Source organism: Procambarus clarkii, chromosome 48 (genome assembly GCF_040958095.1).
Source record: "Procambarus clarkii isolate CNS0578487 chromosome 48, FALCON_Pclarkii_2.0, whole genome shotgun sequence".
Lineage (NCBI taxonomy): Eukaryota > Metazoa > Arthropoda > Malacostraca > Decapoda > Cambaridae > Procambarus > Procambarus clarkii.
Window position 1 is genome coordinate 27,320,296 of NC_091197.1, and position 23,948 is coordinate 27,344,243.

General features: G+C 54.6%; 1 long non-coding RNA gene across 1 annotated transcript in view; it reads left to right on the forward strand.

Annotated features, from left to right (window-relative positions):
• Positions 1-23,948, forward strand: part of LOC123764813 (uncharacterized) — a 108,183-nt gene that overhangs the window by 45,001 nt on the left and 39,234 nt on the right. The gene's annotated exons all lie outside the window — the stretch shown is intronic.

Sequence of the window (23,948 nt, forward strand, 5' to 3'; positions counted from 1 at the left end):
CCAGTAACACTAGGAGCACGTCACACCACCAGTAACACCAGGAGCACGTAACACCACCAGTAACACCAGGAGCACGTAACACCACCAGTAACACCAGGAGCACGTAACACCACCAGTAACACTAGGAGCACGTAACACCACCAGTAACACCAGGAGCACGTAACACCACCAGTAACACCAGGAGCACGTCACACCACCAGTAACACCAGGAGCATGTAACACCACCAGTAACACTAGGAGCACGTAACACCACCAGTAACACCTGGAACACGTCACACCACCAGTAACACCAGGAGCACGTAACACCACCAGTAACACTAGGAGCACGTAACACCACCAGTAACACCAGGATCACGTCACACCACCAGTAACACCAGGAGCACGTAACACCACCAGTAACACCAGGAGCACGTAACACCACCAGTAACACCAAAAGCACGTCACACCACTAGTAACACTAGGAGCACGTAACACCACCAGTAACACTAGGAGCACGTAACACCACCAGTAACACCAGGAGCACGTAACACCACCAGTAACACCAGGAGCACGTCACACCACCAGTAACACCAGGAGCACGTCACACCATCAGTAACACCAGGAGCACGTAACACCACCAGTAACACCAGGAGCACGTAACACCACCAGTAACACCAGGAGCACGTAACACCACCAGTAACACCACCAGTAACACCAGGAGCACGTCACACCACCAGTAACACCAGGAGCACGTCACACCACCAGTAACACCTGGAGCACGTAACACCACCAGTAACACCAGGAGCACGTCACACCACCAGTAACACCTGGAGCACGTAACACCACCAGTAACAACAGGAGCACGTCACACCACCAGTAACACCAGGAGCACGTAACAAAACCAGTAACACCAGGAGCACGTCACACCACCAGTAACACTAGGAGCCCGTCACACCATCAGTAACACCAGGATCACGTCACACCATCAGTAACACCAGGAGCACGTCACACCATCAGTAACACCACCAGTAACACCACCAGTAACTCCAGGATCACGTCACACCACCAGTAACACCAGGATCACGTCACACCACCAGTAACACCAGGAGCACGTCACACCAACAGTAACACCACCAGTAACACCAGGAGCACGTCACACCACCAGTAACACCACAAGTAACACCAGGAGCACGTCACACCACCAGTAACACCAGGAGCACGTCACACCACCAGTAACACCACCAGTAACACCAGGAGCACGTCACACTACCAGTAACACCACAAGTAACACCAGGAGCACGTCACACCACCAGTAACACCACAAGTAACACCAGGAGCACGTCACACCACCAGTAACACCACAAGTAACACCAGGAGCACGTCACACCACCAGTAACACCATCAGTAACACGTCACACCACCAGTAACACCAGGAGCACGTCACACCACCAGTAACACCAGGAGCACGTCACACCACCAGTAACACCAGGAGCACGTAACACCACCAGTAACACCAGGAGCACGTAACACCACCAGTAACACTAGGAGAACGTAACACCACCAGTAACACCACCAGTAACACCACCAGTAACACCAGGAGCACGTAACACCACCAGTAACACCACCAGTAACACCAGGAGCACGTCACACCACCAGTAACACTAGGAGCACGTAACACCACCAGTAACACTAGGAGCACGTAACACCACCAGTAACACTAGGAGCACGTCACACCACCAGTAACACCAGGAGCACGTAACACCACCAGTAACACCAGGAGCACGTAACACCACCAGTAACACCAGGAGCACGTAACACCACCAGTAACACTAGGAGCACGTAACACCACCAGTAACACTAGGAGCGCGTAACACCACCAGTAACACCAGGAGCACGTAACACCACCAGTAACACCAGGAGCACGTAACACCACCAGTAACACCAGGAGCACGTAACACCACCAGTAACACCAGGAGCACGTAACACCACCAGTAACACCAGGAGCACGTCACACCACTAGTAACACTAGGAGCACGTAACACCACCAGTAACACTAGGAGCACGTACCACCACCAGTAACACCAGGAGCACGTAACACCACCAGTAACACCAGGAGCACGTCACACCACCAGTAACACCAGGAGCACGTCACACCATCAGTAACACCAGGAGCACGTAACACCACCAGTAACACCAGGAGCACGTAACACCACCAGTAACACCAGGAGCACGTAACACCACCAGTAACACCACCAGTAACACCAGGAGCACGTCACACCACCAGTAACACCAGGAGCACGTCACACCACCAGTAACACCTGGAGCACGTAACACCACCAGTAACACCAGGAGCACGTCACACCACCAGTAACACCAGGAGCACGTCACACCACCAGTAACACCAGGAGCACGTAACAAAACCAGTAACACCAGGAGCACGTCACACCACCAGTAACACTAGGAGCCCGTCACACCATCAGTAACACCAGGATCACGTCACACCATCAGTAACACCAGGAGCGCGTCACACCATCAGTAACACCACCAGTAACACCACCAGTAACACCAGGAGCACGTCACACCACCAGTAACACCAGGAGCACGTAACAGTAACACCAGGAGCACGTCACACCACCAGTAACACCAGGATCACGTCACACCACCAGTAACACCAGGATCACGTCACACCACCAGTAACACCAGGAGCACGTCACACCAACAGTAACACCACCAGTAACACCAGGAGCACGTCACACCACCAGTAACACCACAAGTAACACCAGGAGCACGTCACACCACCAGTAACACCACAAGTAACACCAGGAGCACGTCACACCACCAGTAACACCATCAGTAACACGTCACACCACCAGTAACACCAGGAGCACGTCACACCACCAGTAACACCAGGAGCACGTCACACCACCAGTAACACCAGGAGCACGTAACACCACCAGTAACACCAGGAGCACGTAACACCACCAGTAACACTAGGAGCACGTAACACCACCAGTAACACCACCAGTAACACCAGGAGCACGTAACACCACCAGTAACACCACCAGTAACACCATCAGTAACACCACCAGTAACACCAGGAGCATCTCACACCATCAGTAACACCAGGAGCACGTAACACCACCAGTAACACCAGGAGCACGTCACACCACCAGTAACACCAGGAGCACGTAACACCACCAGTAACACCAGGAGCACGTAACACCACCAGTAACACCACCAGTAACACCAGGAGCACGTAACACCACCAGTAACATCAGGAGCACGTAACACCACCAGTAACATCAGGAGCACGTAACACCACCAGTAACACCAGGAGCACGTAACACCACCAGTAACACCAGGAGCACGTAACACCACCAGTAACACCAGGAGCACGTAACACCACCAGTAACACCTGGAGCACGTAACACCAGGAGCACGTAACACCACCAGTAACACCAAGAGCACGTAACACCACCAGTAACACCAGGAGCACGTAACACCAGTAACACTAGGAGCACGTCACACCACCAGTAACACCAGGAGCACGTAACACCACCAGTAACACCAGGAGCACGTAACACCACCAGTAACACCAGGAGCACGTCACACCACCAGTAACACCAGGAGCACATAACACCATCAGTAACACCAGGAGCACGTAACACCATCAGTAACACCAGGAGCACGTAACACCACCAGTAACACCAGGAGCACGTAACACCACCAGTAACACCAGGAGCACGTAACACCACCAGTAATACCACCAGTAACACGACTAGTAACACCTGGAGCACGTAACACCACCAGTAACACCACCAGTAAGACTAGGAGCATGTAACACCACCAGTAACACCACCAGTAACACCAGGAGCACGTAACACCACCAGTAACACGACTAGTAACACCAGGAGCACGTCACACCACCAGTAACACCACCAGTAGCACCACCAGTAACACCACCAGTAGCACCACCAGTAACACCACCAGTAACACCACCAGTAGCACCACCAGTAACACCACCAGTAGCACCACCAGTAACACCACAGAGAGGCGGTAAAGACATGGGTAAAGTGCTGACGTAATATCTTCATTGAGTTAAACAATTTGGTCGGAGCCCAGCTGGTAGGTGGCTCCCAGCTGGTAGGTGGCTCCCAGCTGGTAGGTGGCTCCCAGCTGGTAGGTGGCTCCCAGCTGGTAGGTGGCGCCCAGCTGGTAGGTGGCTCCCAGCTGGTAGGTGGCTCCCAGCTGGTAGGTGGCTCCCAGCTGGTAGGTGGCTCCCAGCTGGTAGGTGGCGCCCAGCTGGTAGGTGGCTCCCAGCTGGTAGGTGGCTCCCAGCTGGTAGGTGGCTCCCAGCTGGTAGGTGGCTCCCAGCTGGTAGGTGGCGCCCAGCTGGTAGGTGGCTCCCAGCTGGTAGGTGGCTCCCAGCTGGTAGGTGGCTCCCAGCTGGTAGGTGGCGCCCAGCTGGTAGGTGGCGCCCAGCTGGTAGGTGGCTCCCAGCTGGTAGGTGGCTCCCAGCTGGTAGGTGGCTCCCAGCTGGTAGGTGGCTCCCAGATGGTAGATTTGGTCCTGGAGCCAGGTCTCCGGGGTGGTCGTGGAGCCAGGTCTCCGGTGTGGTCATGGAGCCAGGTCTCCAGGGTGGTCCTGGAGCCAGGTCTCCGGGGTGGACATGGAGCCAGGTCTCCAGGGTGGTCATGGAGCCAGGTCTCCGGTGTGGTCGTGGAGCCAGGTCTCCGGGGTGGTCATGGAGCCAGGTCTCCAGGGTGGTCATGGAGCCAGGTCTCCAGGGTGGTCCTGGAGCCAGGTCTCCGGTGTGGTCGTGGAGCCAGGTCTCCGGGGTGGTCATGGAGCCAGGTCTCCAGGGTGGTCATGGAGCCAGGTCTCCGGTGTGGTCGTGGAGCCAGGTCTCCAGGGTGGTCCTGGAGCCAGGTCTCCGGGGTGGTCGTGGAGCCAGGTCTCCCGGGTGGTCATGGAGCCAGGTCTCCGGGGTGGTCATGGAGCCAGGTCTCCCGGGTGGTCATGGAGCCAGGTCTCCAGGGTTGTCATGGAGCCAGGTCTCCGGTGTGGTCGTGGAGCCAGGTCTCCAGGGTGGTCCTGGAGCCAGGTCTCCGGGGTGGTCGTGGAGCCAGGTCTCCGGGGTGGTCATGGAGCCAGGTCTCCGGGGTGGTCATGGAGCCAGGTCTCCGGGGTGGTCATGGAGCCAGGTCTCCAGGGTGGTCATGGAGCCAGGTCTCCGGTGTGGTCGTGGAGCCAGGTCTCCGGGGTGGTCATGGAGCCAGGTCTCCGGGGTGGTCGTGGAGCCAGGTCTCCGGGGTGGTCGTGGAGCCAGGTCTCCAGGGTGGTCATGGAGCCAGGTCTCCCGGGTGGTCATGGAGCCAGGTCTCCCGGGTGGTCATGGAGCCAGGTCTCCGGTGTGGTCGTGGAGCCAGGTCTCCAGGGTGGTCCTGGAGCCAGGTCTCCGGTGTGGTCGTGGAGCCAGGTCTCCCGGGTGGTCGTGGAGCCAGGTCTCCAGGGTGGCCCTGGAGCCAGGTCTCCGGGGTGGTCATGGAGCCAGGTCTCCCTGGTGGTCGTGGAGCCAGGTCTCCGGTGTGGTCGTGGAGCCAGGTCTCCGGGGTGGTCATGGAGCCAGGTCTCCGGGGTGGTGCTGGAGCCAGGTCTCCGGGGTGGTCATGGAGCCAGGTCTCCCGGGTGGTCGTGGAGCCAGGTCTCCAGGGTGGCCCTGGAGCCAGGTCTCCGGTGTGGTCATGGAGCCAGGTCTCCGGTGTGGTCGTGGAGCCAGGTCTCCCGGGTGGTCGTGGAGCCAGGTCTCCGGTGTGGTCGTGGAGCCAGGTCTCCGGCGTGGTCATGGAGCCAGGTCTCCGGGGTGGCCCTGGAGCTAGGTCTCCGGGGTGGTCATGGAGCCAGGTCTCCGGGGTGGCCCTGGAGCCAGGTCTCCGGGGTGGTCATGGAGCCAGGTCTCCGGTGTGGTCGTGGAGCCAGGTCTCCGGTGTGGTCATGGAGCCAGGTCTCCGGTGTGATCGTGGAGCCAGGTCTCCGGGGTGGTCGTGGAGCCAGGTCTCCGGTGTGGTCGTGGAGCCAGGTCTCCGGTGTGGTCGTGGAGCCAGGTCTCCTGTGTGGTCGTGGAGCCAGGTCTCCGGGGTGGTGCTGGAGCCAGGTCTCCGGTGTGGTCGTGGAGCCAGGTCTCCGGTGTGGTCGTGGAGCCAGGTCTCCGGTGTGGTCGTGGAGCCAGGTCTCCGGTGTGGTCATGGAGCCTGGTCTCCGGTGTGGTCGTGGAGCCAGGTCTCCGGTGTGGTCGTGGAGCCAGGTCTCCGGTGTGGTCGTGGAGCCAGGTCTCCGGTGTGGTCGTGGAGCCAGGTCTCCGGTGTGGTCGTGGAGCCAGGTCTCCGGTGTGGTCGTGGAGCCAGGTCTCCGGTGTGGTCGTGGAGCCAGGTCTCCGGTGTGGTCATGGAGCCAGGTCTCCGGTGTGGTCGTGGAGCCAGGTCTCCGGTGTGGTCATGGAGCCAGGTCTCCCGGGTGGTCGTGGAGCCAGGTCTCCCGGGTGGTCGTGGAGCCAGGTCTCCCGGGTGGTCGTGGAGCCAGGTCTCCGGGGTGGTCATGGAGCCAGGTCTCCAGGGTGGTCATGGAGCCAGGTCTCCCGGGTGGTCGTGGAGCCAGGTCTCCGGGGTGGTCGTGGAGCCAGGTCTCCGGGGTGGTCGTGGAGCCAGGTCTCCGGGGTGGTCGTGGAGCCAGGTCTCCCGGGTGGTCGTGGAGCCAGGTCTCCGGTGTGGTCGTGGAGCCAGGTCTCCGGGGTGGTCATGGAGCCAGGTCTCCGGGGTGGCCCTGGAGCCAGGTCTCCGGGGTGGTCATGGAGCCAGGTCTCCGGGGTGGTCCTGGAGCCAGGTCTCCAGGGTGGTGCTGGAGCCAGGTCTCCGGGGTGGTCATGGAGCCAGGTCTCCGGGGTGGTCATGGAGCCAGGTCTCCGGGGTGGCCCTGGAGCCAGGTCTCCGGGGTGGTTATGGAGCCAGGTCTCCGGGGTGGTCCTGGAGCCAGGTCTCCAGGGTGGTGCTGGAGCCAGGTCTCCGGGGTGGTCATGGAGCCAGGTCTCCGGGGTGGCCCTGGAGCCAGGTCTCCGGGGTGGTCATGGAGCCAGGTCTCCGGGGTGGTGCTGGAGCCAGGTCTCCGGGGTGGTCATGGAGCTAGGTCTCCCGGGTGGTCGTGGAGCCAGGTCTCCGGTGTGGTCGTGGAGCCAGGTCTCCCGGGTGGTCGTGGAGCCAGGTCTACGGTGTGGTCGTGGAGCCAGGTCTCCGGCGTGGTCATGGAGCCAGGTCTCCGGGGTGGCCCTGGAGCCAGGTCTCCGGGGTGGTCATGGAGCCAGGTCTCCGGGGTGGCCCTGGAGCCAGGTCTCCGGGGTGGTCATGGAGCCAGGTCTCCGGGGTGGTCCTGGAGCCAGGTCTCCAGGGTGGTGCTGGAGCCAGGTCTCCGGTGTGGTCGTGGAGCCAGGTCTCCGGTGTGGTCGTGGAGCCAGGTCTCCGGTGTGGTCATGGAGCCAGGTCTCCGGTGTGGTCGTGGAGCCAGGTCTCCGGGGTGGTCGTGGAGCCAGGTCTCCGGTGTGGTCGTGGAGCCAGGTCTCCGGTGTGGTCGTGGAGCCAGGTCTCCGGTGAGATCGTGGAGCCAGGTCTCCGGGGTGGTGCTGGAGCCAGGTCTCCGGTGTGGTCGTGGAGCCAGGTCTCCGGGGTGGTGCTGGAGCCAGGTCTCCGGTGTGGTCGTGGAGCCAGGTCTCCGGTGTGGTCGTGGAGCCAGGTCTCCGGTGTGGTCGTGGAGCCAGGTCTCCGGTGTGGTCATGGAGCCAGGTCTCCGGTGTGGTCGTGGAGCCAGGTCTCCGGTGTGGTCGTGGAGCCAGGTCTCCGGTGTGGTCGTGGAGCCAGGTCTCCGGTGTGGTCGTGGAGCCAGGTCTCCGGTGTGGTCGTGGAGCCAGGTCTCCGGTGTGGTCGTGGAGCCAGGTCTCCGGTGTGGTCGTGGAGCCAGGTCTCCGGTGTGGTCGTGGAGCCAGGTCTCCGGTGTGGTCATGGAGCCAGGTCTCCGGTGTGGTCGTGGAGCCAGGTCTCCGGTGTGGTCGTGGAGCCAGGTCTCCGGTGTGGTCGTGGAGCCAGGTCTCCGGTGTGGTCGTGGAGGCAGGTCTCCGGTGTGGTCGTGGAGCCAGGTCTCCGGTGTGGTCATGGAGCCAGGTCTCCCGGGTGGTCGTGGAGCCAGGTCTCCCGGGTGGTCGTGGAGCCAGGTCTCCCGGGTGGTCGTGGAGCCAGGTCTCCGGTGTGGTCATGGAGCCAGGTCTCCGGTGTGGTCATGGAGCCAGGTCTCCGGTGTGGTCGTGGAGCCAGGTCTCCGGTGTGGTCGTGGAGCCAGGTCACCTCTCCAGCCTGTTATTGCCCTCATCAACCATAAAGCAGATCTGACTGGATGTTTTACCGTGAGATCGTTGAGAAAGCAGACATGCTGCACTCTGAATACCAAGTAATGGGAGGCGGAGGACGTCTGGACAGGAGGTGGCCAGATGTACCAGGTATAAGGACGGGTCTAGTTGTCTATGCAAGCCATGCCGCAGCGTCCTCACATCATACCCATTACCCTGAGAAACAACACTCACTCTCATACCACCTGGATCTAGATCTAGGTCCATCTAGATCCAGATATCATACCATCTAGATATTTGTGATGGTCTGAAACCATATTACGGTTGTAGTAATAGTTTACATGTAAACTGGCAAATGAAAGTTTGTTGTAAACAGAGTTTATTCTCTAGTTATAACTTTACTGTAATATAAATCGTTGGTATAAAATATAAAGAGTATGCCCTAGAAGCATTTTCTTTGACAAATTTATTCTGTAAACAGAATTTGCGGGCACACTCAAATAGTTGTAAATACCATAAATTCATAGTATCGTCAATAATACGTCGTATTAACGTAACCAAGAATAACGAAACCCAACCTAACTTCCCAAAACCTTAACCTAAAGGTGTAAACTTGTCAGTCATTTGTTTATTATGCAACTTTGCCAAAGTGTACTGGAGTTCTTGTACAAAATAACTATGTACTAACTCGTGTACTAACTTAACCATGGATAGAGTAGTAGATAATAGCACAATCTTGTAGTCATTCCCATGAGTGGATCTCCTCCGTAAGGACAGGTTGGTAGCCGCCAGGAGACAACACGTGCACGAACGTGGGCGTGCTCTTCCTCCCTCGTCCCCGCTTCGGGCACCTACACCCTGCAACACGAACTCATTTGGAAAGTGTTCTCTCACGCAGTACTTACAGGGGTAAATACCAACTGCATGACAATAACAGCTAGCAATATGCAAGTGCTACACTTCAGGACAGACACAAACCCCAGTTACTTCTTAATTACTCTAAGGCAAAGTATTCCCTTACAGGCATAATACCTAAACAATTGCCTAAACTTGACAATTACCTGAGCGGAACACGCCACTCTCCGTTACCCTCTGAGCTCTAAGTGGAGACTGGCACTACTGCCTTCATCTCTTCCTGGCATAAGTGTTTCTCTTGTCTACAACACACCCGTTAACACAGGCAGGTGTGTCCAACTCCCAGGTGTGTGGTGGTGGTGTCCACTGACACAGGCAGGTGTGTTCAACACTCGGGTAGACGAACAAACAAAACAACACTTGAGCAGTCAAAGGTATATACATTTTGTCACAAGACGGGAGCTGCCGTGCCACTTGTGTGTGACCCCCGGGACCCGTCACCGTGGCTCTCCTGCAGGGTGCCGGGCTCTCACAATAGAGCAACCGTATGGGCGTTGGCGGCCCCGGGGCCCGGTGGACATCCCCGGGGGCCCGGTGGACGGCCCCGGGGCCCGGTGGACGGCCCCGGGGGCCCGGTGGACGGCCCCGGGGGCCCGGTGGACGGCCCCGGGGCCCCGGTGGACGGCCCCGGGGGCCCGGTGGACGGCCCCGGGGCCCCGGTGGACGGCCCCGGGGCCCGGTGGAGGGCCCCTGGGGGTATGGAGGACGGCCCCGAGGACAGGAGAGCTCGGCGCGGCAGAAATAGAGTGCGAGGTTCCGCGCGGGTAAACTCTGGTATAAGTTCGGGGAACTTAATACGAGAATGTCGTGGGGTGGAAGCCCGGGGGGGGGGGGGTGGGTATGGGGGTAGGGGGGGGGGAACAGTCCGCCCCACACCACTGTCCTCAGTCTCAACTTAGTTTTTTGAAAGGAGCAGTTGTTTGGTCGCCAGAGTGTAGTTATTGTGTAGTTACTGTGTAGTTACTGTGTAGTGGCTGAGAGACCTCACTTAACCACACCTAGAACAACCCGTCCTCCTCCTAATAGAACGTCGTATTTTGACGTATACTCAACCTAAGGCCAAAAATCGTCGTACTATAAAATTGTAACAGCTTGCGATATTGACGTACTGTCCCGTTTTCTGTTATGGGTTCTCTGGTAGGTTAGGGTAAGGGCACTTTAGTACGACAGTTTCTTGACGTTGGGAAACGTTAGGAGGACGGGCAGGACGGTCTCGTTCGGGAATTCCAGGGTCGAATCCCGGGCACCTAATACACCTGTTCACCTGGCTATAAGTAGTCACCCAGGAGTTAGCTTGTTGTGGAGTTCGATCCTGGGTGGGTGGGCGGGGGGGGGGGGGGTGGGGGTCAGGAGTGCCACCTTGGGCAGACCTCGATACAAGACAAACATGTATATATACACACTGGCTGCCTGCTGGGGTGCAGTGCCAGTTGTATTGGTTCCGGACCTCTCGTGACCTTGAAAAAAAGCCTGTCTTTTCCTATCCTGTTTCTATATGTCACACGATGAAGTATTTCGTGTTTGTACTCAATTATAAAATATAATTATAAAAAAATAAGGAAAAAACATCAATGATGTATTTATCAATTTAAGAAGTTTAAACACTTGCTGCTTGTATTGTGTGAGCACTGAGAAGTCTCACAATAGTTTCCACGAGGGGTCAGGATCTGACAGTTGCCGCCGGAGGTGGCTAGTATATTGTGCACCCCATACTCATCATGCGAGCGGTAGCGCAAAAAGGACTACAGAGGGCACAAAAGGTGTTTATCAAACCTCAATGGAGATTATTACATTAATAATTTCATCCCTCATTAACACCTTATAATTACAATGTCAGCTAGTTCATTATACATTAATGGTAAGTCTTATCGTTCATACATAATTGAGCAATGGAGATATTACAGTCATAAGGGAGCTGCTGTTTGTTATTATTAGTCTTCACAATACAATACTTGTTTCTTAATCTCATGTCATTTGTCTACTGGGAGCGAAATATGGATAGTGTGTAAGGATTTCAGGTATTTTATCCTTAGTAATCAGATGGGTTGTTGCCATATCATACAACGTGAGTCAAAGAGTTAGTCATGAGAGGTTCTCGGGGGTGTGAGGCAACTCTTGTCCTGGTCTCATCTGCCCACCTGTGGTACCGCTGCCATGATATATGGCATATGGCTCAGGATCTGTGGTACCGCTGCCATGATATATGGCATATGGCTCAGGATCTGTGGTACCGCTGCCATGATATATGGCATATGGCTCAGGATCTGTGGTACCGCTGCCATGATATATGGCATATGGCTCAGGATCTGTGGTACCGCTGCCATGATATATGGCATATGGCTCAGGATCTATGGTACCGCTGCCATGATATATACGGCATATGGCTCAGGAGTCCACTGAACTAGAGGAGGTCCATGTAGTTTAACAAACATAAATTCTGATACAGGATTTATGAGAATTCTTGAGCGTGTTGTTGTTGTTATCAGGTTCATCTGACTGAACCCCCTCTCACACACACCAGTACTAAGAGGAATAACTTGTAAACACCTCAGGAATGGATGTTAACCATAGGGGATGCGGCGCTCATGATCTTCCTCATAGTCTCTAACCAGTATATGACAGCTATAACAGGAAATTATTGAAATTTATTTGGTAAGATTTAATTAATATTTACCCCTGTTTGGGTGGGTGGCCGTGTGGTGTACCGGCGTACCCTAATACACCAACATTACTGGCCTGGAATGACTTAGATTTAATGGGTACTCGGGTACAGAACACTTCCCTTATTGTTGACGAACATCGTGCTGGTGATGGGAGCTGTTTACTGTTGTTGTTAATAATTAATGTGTCCTGTCTAAGCTCGATTATGGTTGCCCTGCTTACTCGTCTGCTTCTCCTTCTACTCTTCGCCGTCTTGATGCTTTGCACCATACTGGGTTGCGCCTCAGTTCTGGTGCCTTTCGTTCGACTCCCGTCCTTAGCTTGTATGTTGACACTGGCTTCCTGTCTCTCCAGGACCGCCGTGATCGCTACTGTCTTCGGTATCTTGCGCGGTCCTTGCAACATCCTTCCTCTCGTCTCTGTCGTGCTTTAACTTTTACCCCTCCTGCGGTTCCTGTTCCTCTTCACCACCTCCCTCTTTCTGTCCGGTTATCTCGCCTGCAGGATTCTCTTTCCGTTCGTATTTCTGATGTTTCTCCTCGTGTTGTTCCTTCTTTGCCCCCGTGGAGGGTCCCTCTTCCGCGGTTTTGTACATCCTTGACTCGCATCACTAAAGCTTTTACCCCTCCTACAGTTCTAAAACGCCTTTTCCTCGAGCACTTTTCTTCTCACTCCCGCTCCGTTTCTGTCTTCACCGATGGGTCTAAGTCAGCGGACGGTGTTGGCTACTCTGTTGTTTTTCCTGATCGCACTTATATGTGTCGCTTGCCTCCGGAGACTAGCATCTTTACAGCGGAACTTTATGCTATTCTCTATGCTCTTCGTCTCCTGCTTTCTCGTTGTCAGTCTTCCTTTGTGGTTGTTGTTGACTCTCGTAGTGCCCTCATGGCTCTCGGGTGCTTTAATCCAGTTCATCCGGTAGTTGTCGAGATCCAGCATTGGCTGTTTCTCGTTCACAGTAAATTTAAGTCGGTTGAGTTTTGTTGGGTTCCCAGCGATATTGGCGTGTCTTTAAATGAGCGTGCGGATGCTGCCGCTAAGGAAGCTGTCCGCTCTTGTCCCATCTCTCGTAAAGGCATTCCGTATTCCGACTTTTACCCGGTTATCCATTCCTCAGTCCTTACCCGTTGGCAGGCTTCTTGGTTGTCTGTTACTGGTAACAAGCTACGTACTCTTAAATGTTGTGTTTCCTCGTGGCCGTCCTCCTTCCACCGTAACCGGCGGTGGGAAACAGCTCTAGCGAGGTTGCGTATTGGCCATACTCGCTTAACCCATGGTCACTTGATGGAGCGCCGCCCTGCTCCTTATTGTCCTAGTTGCATTGTCCCTCTTACGGTCGTGCATGTCCTTCTTGAATGTCCTGACTTCCAGGACGAGCGTGTGTCTTGCTTTCCGACCGCCCCTCGCGGTCACCTGTCCCTCGATAGAATTCTTGGTGACTCGGATACTTTTGATATCGTTCGCCTTATGCGTTTTTGTTCTCGTATTGGCATCCTTGGTGATATTTAGCGCCCTCTGATTATTTTGCATATTTGATGGTGCTACATAGCCTTCCCGGTTTGGTGCCTTCTTTTGATAATTACTTACTAATAATTAATGTAGTCGGCCTCCCACTCGCGTATCGGCCGTCCTCTCCGGACCCGTTGTATCAACAAGTGGAAAGAGGTTTTATATTTAATCAATTTTAGTACTGATAATTAAGTTGGTTCAAGAGCAATGTTTATATGATGTTTACAGTCCAGAGACTTACTGTCAGAGACTGATAGTAAGCCACCAAAGACGCTGCGTGTCCCAGTAAGCCACCAAAGACGCTGCGTGTCCCAGTAAGCCACCAAAGACTCTGCGTGTCCCAGTAAGCCACCAAAGACGCTGCGTGTCCCAGTAAGCCACCAAAGACGCTGCGTGTCCCAGTAAGCCACCAAAGACTCTGCGTGTCCCAGTAAGCCACCAAAGACGCTGTGTGTCCCAGTAAGCCACCAAAGACGCTGCGTGTCCCAGTAAGCCACCAAAGACGCTGCGTGTCCCAGTAAGCCACCAAAGACGCTGCGTGTCCCAGTAAGCCACCAAAGACTCTGCGTGTCCCAGTAAGCCACCAAAGACGCTGTGTGTCCCAGTAAGCCACCAAAGACGCTGCGTGTCCCAGTAAGCCACCAAAGACGCTGCGTGTCCCAGTAAGCCACCAAAGACGCTGCGTGTCCCAGTAAGCCACCAAAGACGCTGCGTGTCCCAGTAAGCCACCAAAGACTCTGCGTGTACCAGTAAGCCACCAAAGACGCTGTGTGTCCCAGTAAGCCACCAAAGACGCTGCGTGTCCCAGTAAGCCACCAAAGACGCTGCGTGTCCCAGTAAGCCACCAAAGACGCTGCGTGTCCCAGTAAGCCACCAAAGACGCTGCGTGTCCCAGTAAGCCACCAAAGACTCTGCGTGTCCCAGTAAGCCACCAAAGACTCTGCGTGTCCCAGTAAGCCGCCAAAGACTCTGTGTGTCTCAGTAAGCCGCCAAAGACTCTGTGTGTCCCAGTAAGCCACCAAAGACTCTGCGTGTCCCAGTAAGCCACCAAAGACTCTGTGTGTCCCAGTAAGCCACCAAAAACTCTGCGTGTCCCAGTAAGCCACCAAAGACTCTGCGTGTCCCAGTAAGCCACCAAAGACTCTGTGTGTCCCAGTAAGCCACCAAAGACTCTGCGTGTCCCAGTAAGCCGCCAAAGACTCTGCGTGTCCCAGTAAGCCACCAAAGACTCTGCGTGTCCCAGTAAGCCACCAAAGACTCTGCGTGTCCCAGTAAGCCACCAAAGACTCTGTGTGTCCCAGTAAGCCACCAAAGACTCTGCGTGTCCCAGTAAGCCACCAAAGACTCTGCGTGTCCCAGTAAGCCACCAAAGACTCTGTGTGTCCCAGTAAGCCACCAAAGACGCTGCGTGTCCCAGTAAGCCACCAAAGACTCTGTGTGTCCCAGTAAGCCACCAAAGACGCTGTGTGTCTCAGTAAGCCACCAAAGACTCTGTGTGTCCCAGTAAGCCACCAAAGACTCTGTGTGTCCCAGTAAGCCACCAAAGACTCTGCGTGTCCCAGTAAGCCACCAAAGACTCTGCGTGTCCCAGTAAGCCACCAAAGACGCTGTGTGTCCCAGTAAGCCACCAAAGACGCTGCGTGTCCCAGTAAGCCACCAAAGACGCTGCGTGTCCCAGTAAGCCACCAAAGACGCTGCGTGTCCCAGTAAGCCACCAAAGACGCTGCGTGTCCCAGTAAGCCACCAAAGACTCTGCGTGTCCCAGTAAGCCACCAAAGACTCTGCGTGTCCCAGTAAGCCGCCAAAGACTCTGTGTGTCCCAGTAAGCCACCAAAGACTCTGTGTGTCCCAGTAAGCCACCAAAGACTCTGTGTGTCCCAGTAAGCCACCAAAGACTCTGTGTGTCCCAGTAAGCCACCAAAGACTCTGTGTGTCCCAGTAAGCCACCAAAGACTCTGTGTGTCCCAGTAAGCCACCAAAGACGCTGTGTGTCCCAGTAAGCCACCAAAGACTCTGCGTGTCCCAGTAAGCCACCAAAGACTCTGTGTGTCCCAGTAAGCCACCAAAGACTCTGTGTGTCCCAGTAAGCCACCAAAGACTCTGTGTGTCCCAGTAAGCCACCAAAGACTCTGTGTGTCCCAGTAAGCCACCAAAGACGCTGCGTGTCCCAGTAAGCCGCCAAAGACTCTGTGTGTCCCAGTAAGCCACCAAAGACTCTGTGTGTCCCAGTAAGCCGCCAAAGACTCCACTTGCCAAGCATTTGAGACCCGCATGGAACCATCGTTTGATGTGACGTTTGTGTTGTAACTGTTGCTCCTCTACCCTGCCTCCCCTCCTCTACCCTGCCTTCCCCTCCTCTACCCTGCCTCCCCCTCCTCTACCCTGCCTCCCCTCCTCTACCCTGCCTCCCCCTCCTCTACCCTGCCTCCCCCTCCTCTACCCTGCCTCCCCCTCCTCTACCCTGCCTCCCCCTCCTCTACCCTGCCTTCCCCTCCTCTACCCTGCCTCCCCCTCCTCTACCCTGCCTCCCCTCCTCTACCCTGCCTCCCCCCCTCTACCCTGCCTCCCCCTCCTCTACCGTGCCTCCCCTCCTCTACCCTGCCTCCCCCTCCTCTACCCTGCCTCCCCCTCCTCTACCCTGCCTCCCCCTCCTCTACCCTGCCTCCCCTCCTCTACCCTGCCTCCCCCTCCTCTACCCTGCCTCCCCTCCTCTACCCTGCCTCCCCCTCCTCTACCCTGCCTCCCCCCCTCTACCCTATCTCCCCCTCCTCTACCCTGCCTCCCCCTCCTCTACCCTGCCTCCCCCTCCTCTACCCTGCCTCCCCTCCTCTACCCTGCCTCCCCCTCCTCTACCCTGCCTCCCCCCCTCTACCCTGTCTCCCCCTCCTCTACCCTGCCTCCCCCTCCTCTACCCTGCCTCCCCTCCTCTACCCTGCCTCCCCCTCCTCTACCCTGCCTCCCCCCCTCTACCCTGTCTCCCCCTCCTCTACCCTGCCTCCCCCTCCTCTACCCTGCCTCCCCTCCTCTACCCTGTCTCCCCCTCCTCTACCCTGCCTCCCCTCCTCTACCCTGCCTCCCCTCCTCTACCCTGCCTCCCCTCCTCTACCCTGCCTCCCCTCCTCTACCCTGCCTCCCCTCCTCTACCCTGTCTCCCCCTCCTCTACCCTGCCTCCCCTCCTCTACCCTGCCTCCCCTCCTCTACCCTGTCTCCCCCTCCTCTACCCTGCCTCCCCTCCTCTACGTTGTCCTGCTGGGTTTGGTTCTGGAAGTTCTTCTACTCCCCAAGCCCGGCCCGAGGCCAGGCTTGACTTGTGAGAGTTTGGTCCACCAGGCTGTTGCTTGGAGCGGCCAGCAGGCCCACATACCCACCACAGCCCGGTTGGTCCGGCACTTTTTTTTGTTTGTTTAAAAAACAATCTAGTTTTCTCTTGAAGATGTCCACGGTTGTTCCGGCAATATTTCTTATGCTCGCTGGGAGGACGTTGAACAACCGCGGACCTCTGATGTTTATACAGTGTTCTCTGATTGTGCCTATGGCACCTCTGCTCTTCACTGGTTCTGCATTTTCTTCCATATCGTTCACTCCAGTACGTTGTTATTTTACTGTGTAGATTAGGGACCTGTCCCTCCAGTATTTTCCATGTGTATATTATTTGGTATCTCTCTCGTCTACTTTCTAGTGAGTACATTTGGAGAGCTTTGAGACGATCCCAATAATTTAGGTGCTTTATCTCGTCTATGTATGCCGTATATGTTCTCTGAATTCCCTCTATTTCAGAAATCTCTCCTGCTCTGAAGGGGGAAGTGAGTACTAAGCAGTACTCAAGACGGGACAACACAAGTGACTTGAAGAGTACAACCATTGTGATGGGATCCCTGGATTTGAAAGTTCTCCTAATCCATCCTATAATTTTTCTGGCTGTCGCAATATTTGCTTGGTTATGCTTCCTAAACGTTAGGTCGTCAGACATCATTATTCCCAAGTCCTTTACATGTTGCTTTCCTACTATGGACAAATTTGATTGTGTTCCCACAGGCAGCGTCCTACGCCCACTGTGGTGTGGGCATGGGGACACGCCCACTGTGGTGTGGGCATGGGGACACACGCCCACACGCCGCCCGCCCACACCGCCCCACACCGCCCCCCACACACCCCCCACATCGCCCCCCACACACACACCCCACACCCCCCACACCCCCACACCGCCCCCCACACCCCCCACACCACCCCCCACACCACCCGCACTACTGGTAAATGCCGTCAACTTTACAATCATCCCACCATGATATTCATGGCCTTAACCCGTACTCTGCCACGGGGTCTCTGGCTTGACTTAGTCACAGTAGGGGTGGGTGAGTTACCCACTAGTGTACACAGTAGTGGTGGGTGAGTTACCACTGGTGTACACAGTAGGGGTGGGTGAGTTACCCACTGGTGTACACAGTAGTGGTGGGTGAGTTACCCACTAGTGTACACAGTAGTGGTGGGTGAGTTACCCACTGGTGTACACAGTAGGGGTGGCCAAGTTACCCACTGGTGTACACAGTAGTGGTGAGTGAGTTACCCACTGGTGTACACAGTAGGGGTGGCCAAGTTACCCACTGGTGTACACAGTAGTGGTGGGTGAGTTACCCACTGGTGTACACAGCAGTGGTGGGTGAGTTACCCACTGGTGTACACAGTAGGGGTGGGTGAGTTACCCACTAGTGTACACAGTAGGGGTGGGTGAGTTACCCACTGGTGTACACAGTAGGGGTGGGTGAGTTACCCACTGGTGTACACAGTAGTGGTGGGTGAGTTACCCACTAGTGTACACAGTAGGGGTGGGTGAGTTACCCACTGGTGTACACAGTAGGGGTGGGTGAGTTACCCACTAGTGTACACAGTAGGGGTGGGTGAGTTACCCACTAGTGTACACAGCAGTGGTGGGTGAGTTACCCACTGGTGTACACAGTAGGGGTGGCCAAGTTACCCACTGGTGTACACAGTAGTGGTGGGTGAGTTACCCACTGGTGTACACAGCAGTGGTGGGTGAGTTACCCACTGGTGTACACAGTAGGGGTGGGTGAGTTACCCACTGGTGTACACAGTAGGGGTGGGTGAGTTACCCACTGGTGTACACAGCAGTGGTGGGTGAGTTACCCACTGGTGTACACAGTAGGGGTGGGTGAGTTACCCACTGGTGTACACAGTAGGGGTGGGTGAGTTACCCACTGGTGTACACAGTAGGGGTGGGTGAGTTACCCACTGGTGTACACAGTAGTGGTGGGTGAGTTACCCACTAGTGTACACAGTAGGGGTGGGTGAGTTACCCACTGGTGTACACAGTAGGGGTGGGTGAGTTACCCACTGGTGTACACAGTAGTGGTGGGTGAGTTACCCACTAGTGTACACAGTAGGGGTGGGTGAGTTACCCACTGGTGTACACAATAGGGGTGGGTGAGTTACCCACTAGTGTACACAGTAGGGGTGGGTGAGTTACCCACTGGTGTACACAGCAGTGGTGGGTGAGTTACCCACTGGTGTACACAGTAGGGGTGGGTGAGTTACCCACTGGTGTACACAGTAGTGGTGGGTGAGTTACCCACTAGTGTACACAGTAGGGGTGGGTGAGTTACCCACTGGTGTACACGGTAGGGGTGGGTGAGTTACCCACTAGTGTACACAGTAGGGGTGGGTGAGTTACCCACTGGTGTACACAGCAGTGGTGGGTGAGTTACCCACTGGTGTACACAGTAGGGGTGGCCAAGTTACCCACTGGTGTACACAGTAGTGGTGGGTGAGTTACCCAGTGGTGTACACAGCAGTGGTGGGTGAGTTACCCACTGGTGTACACAGTAGGGGTGGGTGAGTTACCCACTGGTGTACACAGTAGGGGTGGGTGAGTTACCCACTGGTGTACACAGTAGGGGTGGGTGAGTTACCCACTGGTGTACACAGTAGGGGTGGGTGAGTTACCCACTGGTGTACACAGTAGGGGTGGGTGAGTTACCCACTGGTGTACACAGTAGTGGTGGGTGAGTTACCCACTAGTGTACACAGTAGGGGTGGGTGAGTTACCCACTGGTGTACACGGTAGGGGTGGGTGAGTTACCCACTAGTGTACACAGTAGGGGTGGGTGAGTTACCCACTGGTGTACACAGCAGTGGTGGGTGAGTTACCCACTGGTGTACACAGTAGGGGTGGCCAAGTTACCCACTGGTGTACACAGTAGTGGTGGGTGAGTTACCCAGTGGTGTACACAGCAGTGGTGGGTGAGTTACCCACTGGTGTACACAGTAGGGGTGGGTGAGTTACCCACTGGTGTACACAGTAGGGGTGGGTGAGTTACCCACTGGTGTACACAGCAGTGGTGGGTGAGTTACCCACTGGTGTACACAGTAGGGGTGGGTGAGTTACCCACTGGTGTACACAGTAGGGGTGGGTGAGTTACCCACTGGTGTACACAGTAGGGGTGGGTGAGTTACCCACTGGTGTACACAGTAGTGGTGGGTGAGTTACCCACTAGTGTACACAGTAGGGGTGGGTGAGTTACCCACTGGTGTACACAGTAGGGGTGGGTGAGTTACCCACTGGTGTACACAGTAGTGGTGGGTGAGTTACCCACTAGTGTACACAGTAGGGGTGGGTGAGTTACCCACTGGTGTACACAATAGGGGTGGGTGAGTTACCCACTAGTGTACACAGTAGGGGTGGGTGAGTTACCCACTGGTGTACACAGCAGTGGTGGGTGAGTTACCCACTGGTGTACACAGTAGGGGTGGGTGAGTTACCCACTGGTGTACACAGTAGGGGTGGGTGAGTTACCCACTGGTGTACACAGCAGTGGTGGGTGAGTTACCCACTGGTGTACACAGTAGGGGTGGGTGAATTACCCACTGGTGTACACAGTAGGGGTGGGTGAGTTACCCACTAGTGTACACAGTAGGGGTGGGTGAGTTACCCACTAGTGTACACAGTAGGGGTGGGTGAGTTACCCACTGGTGTACACAGCAGTGGTGGGTGAGTTACCCACTGGTGTACACAGCAGTGGTGGGTGAGTTACCCACTGGTGTACACAGTAGGGGTGGGTGAGTTACCCACTAGTGTACACAGTAGGGGTGGGTGAGTTACCCACTAGTGTACACAGTAGGGGTGGGTGAGTTACCCACTAGTGTACACAGTAGGGGTGGGTGAGTTACCCACTAGTGTACACAGCAGTGGTGGGTGAGTTACCCACTGGTGTACACAGCAGTGGTGGGTGAGTTACCCACTGGTGTACACAGTAGGGGTGGGTGAGTTACCCACTAGTGTACACAGTAGGGGTGGGTGAGTTACCCACTGGTGTACACAGTAGGGGTGGGTGAGTTACCCACTAGTGTACACAGTAGGGGTGGGTGAGTTACCCACTAGTGTACACAGTAGGGGTGGGTGAGTTACCCACTAGTGTACACAGTAGGGGTGGGTGAGTTACCCACTGGTGTACACAGCAGTGGTGGGTGAGTTACCCACTGGTGTACACAATAGGGGTGGGTGAGTTACCCACTAGTGTACACAGTAGGGGTGGGTGAGTTACCCACTAGTGTACACAGTAGGGGTGGGTGAGTTACCCACTGGTGTACACAGTAGGGGTGGGTGAGTTACCCACTGGTGTACACAGTAGGGGTGGGTGAGTTACCCACTGGTGTACACAGTAGGGGTGGGTGAGTTACCCACTACATAATACTTACAGTAAGTATTACTGTCAGTCACGGTACACTGACCACCTGTTTCAGTATTTTTGTCTTTGTTGTTGTTGGTGTGTTTATTTACCTGTACTCACCTAGTTGTGCTTGCGGGGGTTGAGCTCTGGCTCTTTGGTCCCGCCTCTCAACTGTCAATCAACAGGTGTACAGGTTCCTGAGCCTATTGGGCTCTATCATATCTATACCTGAAACTGTGTATGGAGTCAGCCTCCACCACATCACTGCCTAATGCATTCCACCTGTTAACTACTCTGACACTGAAAAAGTTCCTTCTAACGTCCTTATGGCTCATGTGGGTACTCAGTCTCCACCTGTATCCTCTAGTGTGTGTCCCCTGAGTTAAATAGTCTGTCATTGTCTACCCTATCAGTTCCTTTGAGAATCTAGTATGTGGTGATCATGTCCACCTAACTCTCCTGTCTTCCAGCGACGTGAGGTTTAATTCCGTAGTCTCTGCTCATAGTTCATGCCTCTCAGTTCGGGCACTATTCTGGTGGTAAACCTCGAACCTTATCCAATTTAGGTTTATGCTTAACGAGATATGGACTCAATTCTGGAGCTGCATATTCCAGGTCTGACATAGTCTGACATAGGTGGTATACATGGTTCTGAATAATTTCTTACACAAGTTTCTGAAGGCCGTTCTTATGTTAGCCAACCTGGCATATGCCGCTGATGTTATCCTCTTGATATGGGCTCCAGGGGACAGGTCTGGCGTGATGTCAACCCCCAGGTCTTTCTCTCTCTCTGACTCTTGAAGACACCACACACGACACAACCTGTGTTGTTGTTGTGGCCGTGATTGGTGACCTGTGTTGTTATTGTGGCCGTGATTGGTGACCTGTGTTGATATTGTGGCCGTGATTGGTGACCTGTGTTGTTATTGTGGCCGTGATTGGTGACCTGTGTTGATATTGTGGCCGTGATTGGTGACCTGTGTTGATATTGTGGCCGTGATTGGTGACCTGCGTTGTTATTGTGGCCGTGATTGGTGACCTGTGTTGATATTGTGGCCGTGATTGGTGACCTGTGTTGTTATTGTGGCCGTGATTGGTGACCTGTGTTGATATTGTGGCCGTGATTGTTGACCTGTGTTGTTATTGTGGCCGTGATTGTTGACCTGTGTTGTTATTGTGGCCGTGATTGGTGACCTGTGTTGTTATTGTGGCCGTGATTGTTGACGTGTGTTGTTATTGTGGCCGTGATTGTTGACGTGTGTTGTTATTGTGGCCGTGATTGTTGACCTGTGTTGTTATTGTGGCCGTGTTTGTTGACCTGTGTTGTTATTGTGGCCGTGATTGTTGACCTGTGTTGTTATTGTGGCCGTGTTTGTTGACCTGTGTTGTTATTGTGGCCGTGATTGTTGACGTGTGTTGTTATTGTGGCCGTGATTGTTGACCTGTGTTGTTATTGTGGCCGTGATTGGTGACCTGTGTTGTTATTGTGGCCGTGTTTGTTGACCTGTGTTGTTATTGTGGCCGTGATTGTTGACCTGTGTTGTTATTGTGGCCGTGATTGTTGACCTGTGTTGTTATTGTGGCCGTGATTGTTGACCTGTGTTGTTATTGTGGCCGTGATTGTTGACCTGTGTTGTTATTGTGGCCGTGATTGTTGACCTGTGTTGTTATTGTGGCCGTGATTGTTGACCTGTGTTGTTATTGTGGCCGTGATTGTTGACGTGTGTTTGTTGCATGACCGGTGTCGTGGTGGTGCCCCAGGAGGTGGAGGAGAGAGAGCAGGAGCCGCCCAGGACCGTCACACACACCTTCAACCCGGAGGTAACACTCGCCACTACTCCCACGCCCCTCCTCCTCCTGCTGCTCCTCCTGCTGTCACCACTAATGACTCTCCCTCACTAACTGTCTCTCGTCTGTCTGTCTGTCACTGGTGGCTGGAGCTAACACACTCACCATCTCCATCTCGGGGCAAAGGTTATCTTATATTAACTGAGGGAAGAATGTGGCTTATTTCCCAAGGGAAGAATGTGGTCTATTTACCGTGGGAAAAATGTGTTTATTTACCAAGGGAAGAATGTGGTTTATTTACCGTGGGAAAAATGTGTTTATTTACCAAGGGAAGAATGTGGATTATTTCCCAAGGGAAAAATGTGGTTTATTTACCGAGGGAAGAATGTGGTATATTTAGTGAAGGAAGAATGTGGTATATTTAGTGAGGGGAAGAAAGTGTTGCACACACGGGTCTCACAATCAGCCTGGCAACACTGTGGCAAGTGAGGTACCCGGCTGCTCCCGGGTCTCCATCTGTGACACCACCAACACTGACCCAGGCTCCGTGACCCAGACTCATGAGTGTTGGTAACTGTGATGAGTGTTAGTGACTGTGATGAGTGTTAGTGACTGTGATGAGTGTTAGTGACTGTGATGAGTGTTGGTGACTGTGATGAGTGACTGTGATGAGTGTTAGTGACTGTGATGTGTGTTAGTGACTGTGATGAGTGACTGTGATGAGTGTTAGTGACTGTGATGAGTGTTAGTGACTGTGATGAGTGACTGTGATGAGTGTTAGTGACTGTGATGTGTGTTAGTGACTGTGATGAGTGACTGTGATGAGTGTTAGTGACTGTGATGAGTGACTGTGATGAGTGTTAGTGACTGTGATGAGTGTTAGTGACTGTGATGAGTGACTGTGGTGAGTGTTAGTGACTGTGATGAGTGTTAGTGACTGTGATGAGTGTTAGTAACTGTGATGAGTGACTGTGATGAGTGTTAGTGACTGTGATGAGTGTTAGTGACTGTGATGAGTGTTAGTGAC